A 4,063-nucleotide genomic window follows, 5' to 3' on the forward strand; every position below is an offset into this window, starting at 1 on the left:
CTGCTAGCCATTCATAATTACTAACTACATTCAAGAAAACAAAGCAAATGTATGAACTTACCTTACAGTAAGTCCATTGCCATCCAAACATTAATTTCAGTGCACTCTAGTGACAGCAAGAGAAAAAAGGATTTCTTAGGACTGAGGTTAAAAAAAAAAGAACTAAGAAAAAACGTAAATCTCTTTCCTATTGTATGGCCATAAAGATATAATTAATTCATAATGTACAGGTCCAAACGTTTCTAAGCGTGATTTGCCTATCAGGAAACAAAATATTTAAATGGAAAATGCGACCACAAGTGTCTATTTATCGCTATATTGAGTGGAACCAAGGGACGGAGCGTGATATTCAGACATATTGTTAGAACATAAAGAAACAGGTCGCCAAATAAAATGAAAGGTTTGATGATAGGTAACATTAAGGAGTATATATAAATTACTATTACTCTAACAGAAGCTTTACTATGAACAAGTGGGGAGAGAAACATGGGAACACTCGGAGGGCAATCTATCTGAAAATGGCTCTTAGAAGTACAATATTTATACTACTTACGCCTCAAACGACAACAAAGCAAACAAAATATATACCTTAAACAAGACCAACACGTCGTTGTTGTTTCCTCATCTTCATCTTCCGTTGCTAAGTGCTCCAATGATGGTCCAGGCATGGAACCTGGTAAGGATTCAGGCATGGGATCTTCCATCGATGATGCTAGCAGAGGAGTTATCAAGGGATCTCGCATAGGCGCTGGTAAAGGATTTTGGATGGGATCTAGCATGGGCGTTAACAAGGCATTTGACATGGGATCTAGCTTGGTTTCTGGCATGGGAACTGGCAAGGAATCTTGTATCGGAGTTGGCATGGGTGTTACCATTGGAGCTAATATTGGTAATGGCAAGGAATCTGACATGGAAGCAGGCATGGAATCTAATATGGGTGCTGGTATGGGATGTTGCTTGGTTGGTGACATGGGAGCCGGCACGGGATATGGCCTGGGTGATGGCAAGGCATCTGACATGGGTGATGACAAGGAATCTTGCATGAAAGCAAGCATGGAAAATGATGTGGATGTTGGTATGCGATCTGGCTTAGTTGGTGGTATAGGAGATGGCATGGGTTCTGGCAAAGCATCTCGCATGAGTGATGGTAAGGAATCCGGCATGGAAGCAGGCATGGGATCTGGTATGGGGTCTGGCTTGGTTGGTGGCATCGAATCTGACAAGGCATCTAGCATGGGTGATGGCAAGGAATCCGGCATGGGATCTGGTATGAGGTCTGGCTTGGTTGGTGCCATGGAATCTGACAAGGCATCTAGCATGGGTGATGCCAAGGAATCCGGCATGGAAGCAGGCATGGGATCCGGTATGGTGCCTGGCTTAGTTGGTGGCACGGAATCTGACAAGGCATCTAGCATGGGTGATGACAAGGAATCCGGCATGGAAGTAGGCATGGAATCTGGTATGGGGTCTGGCTTGGTTGGCGAGATGGAATCTGACAAGGCATCTATCATGGGTGATGGCAAGGAATCCGACATGGGAGCCGGCATGGCATCAGACACTGGAGCTAGCATGGGTTCTCGCAAGGAATCTGGAATGGGTGATGGCATGGAAGCTTGTATAGGATCTGGCAGGAGTGCTGTTATTGAACCTGATATAGGTGTTGCCATTGGAGCTAGAATGGGGTATGGCAAGGAATCTGACATGGGATCTAATATAGGTGCTTGTATGGGGTCTGGCTTGGTTGGTGGCATGGAAGCTGGCATAGGGACTTCTATGGGTACTGGCATGGGATCTGAATAGGTTGCTGACAAGGAATTCGCCATGGAATCAGACATGGGAACCAGCATGGGGTCTAGCATGGATCCTGGCATAGGCGCTGACATGGAATCTTGCACTGGTAGTGGTATTGGATCTGGCATGGGAGCTGTCATGGGTCCTGGCATATCATCTGGAATGGCTGCTGGTCTGGGTACTGGCACGGGATCTGGCAAGGATGATGTCACAGAAGTTGGCATAGGTGCCGGCGTGTAATATGTCTCGTCATCTAGTACGGGACGTGGCCCAAAAAATATATATCTTAAACAAGACCACCAGGCATTCCTTCTTCGGTGCCTACCTTCTGCTGGCATGGGTAATGGCGTGGGACCTGGCATAGGCGCTGACATGGAATCTTGCACTGGTAGTGGTATTGGATCTGGCATGGGAGCTGTCATGGGTCCTGGCATATCATCTGGAATTGGTGCTGGTCTGGGTACTGGCATGGGATCTGGCAAGGATGCTGTCACAGAAGTTGGCATAGGTGCCGGCGTGTAATATGTCTCGTCATCTAGTACGGGACGTGGCCCAAAAAATATATATCTTAAACAAGACCACCAGGCATTCCTTCTTCGGTGCCTATCTTCTGCTGGCATGGAAGCTGGCATGGGTAGTGGCATAGGACCTGGCATAGGCACTGATATGGAATCTTGCACTGGTAGTGGTATTGGATCTGGCATGGGAGCTGTCATGGGTCCTGGCATATCATCTGGAATTGGTGCTGGTCTGGGTACTGTCATGGGATCTGGCAAGGATGCTGTCAGAGAAGTTGGCATAGGTGCCGGCGTGTAATATGTCTCGTCATCTAGTACGGGACGTGGCCCAAAAAATATATATCTTAAACAAGACCACCAGGCATTCCTTATTCGGTGCCTACCTTCTGCTGGCATGGAAGCTGGCATGGGTAATGGCATAGGACCTGGCATAGGCGCTGACATGGAATCTTGCACTGGTAGTGGTATTGGATCTGGCATGGGAGCTGTCACGGGTCCTGGCATATCATCTGGAATGGGTGCTTGTCTGGGTACTGTCATGGGATCTGGCAAGGATGCTGTCACAGAAGTTGGAATAGGTGCCAGCGTGTAATATGTCTCGTCATCTAGTACGGGACGTGGCCCAAAAAATATATATCTTAAACAAGACCACCAGGCATTCCTTCTTCGGTGCCTACCTTCTGCTGGCATGGAAGCTGGCATGGGTAATGGCATAGGACCTGGCATAGGCGCTGACATGGAATCTTGCACTGGTAGTGGTATTGGATCTGGCATGGGAGCTGTCATGGATACTGTCACAGAAGTTGGCATAGGTGCCGGCGTGTAATATGTCTCGTCATCTAGTACGGGACGTGGCCCAAAAAATATATATCTTAAACAAGACCACCAGGCATTCCTTCTTCGGTGCCTATCTTCTGCTGGCATGGAAGCTGGCATGGGTAATGGCATAGGACCTGGCATAGGCACTGATATGGAATCTTGCACTGGTAGTGGTATTGGATCTGGCATGGGAGCTGTCATGGATCCTGACATATCATCTTGAATTGGTGCTGGTCTGGGTACTGGCACGGGATCTGTCAAGGATGCTGTCACAGAAGTTGGCATAGGTGCCGGCGTGTAATATGTCTCGTCATCTAGTACGGGACGTGGCCCAAAAAATATATATCTTAAACAAGACCACCAGGCATTCCTTCTTCGGTGCCTATCTTCTGCTGGCATGAAATCTGGCATGGGTAATGGCATAGGACCTGGCATAGGCACTGATATGGAATCTTGCACTGGTAGTGGTATTGGATCTGGCATGGGAGCTGTCATGGATCCTGGCATATCATCTGGAATTGGTGCTTGTCTGGGTACTGGCATGGGATCTGTCAAGGATGCTGTCACAGAAGTTGGCATAGGTGCCGGCGTGTAATATGTCTCGTCATCTAGTACGGGACGTGGCCCAAAAAATATATATCTTAAACAAGACCACCAGGCATTCCTTCTTCGGTGCCTATCTTCTGCTGGCATGGAAGCTGGCATGGGTAGTGGCATAGGACCTGCCATAGGCACTGATATGGAATCTTGCACTGGTAGTGGTATTGGATCTGGCATGGGAGCTGTCATGGATCCTGGCATATCATCTGGAATTGGTGCTGATCTGGGTACTGGCATGGGATCTGGCAAGGATGCTGTCACAGAAGTTGGCATAGGTGCCGGCGTGTAATATGTCTCGTCATTTAGTACGGGACGTGGCCCAAAAAATATATATC

The sequence above is a fragment of the Periplaneta americana genome, chromosome 12 (assembly GCF_040183065.1).
Source record: "Periplaneta americana isolate PAMFEO1 chromosome 12, P.americana_PAMFEO1_priV1, whole genome shotgun sequence".
Classification (NCBI taxonomy): domain Eukaryota; kingdom Metazoa; phylum Arthropoda; class Insecta; order Blattodea; family Blattidae; genus Periplaneta; species Periplaneta americana.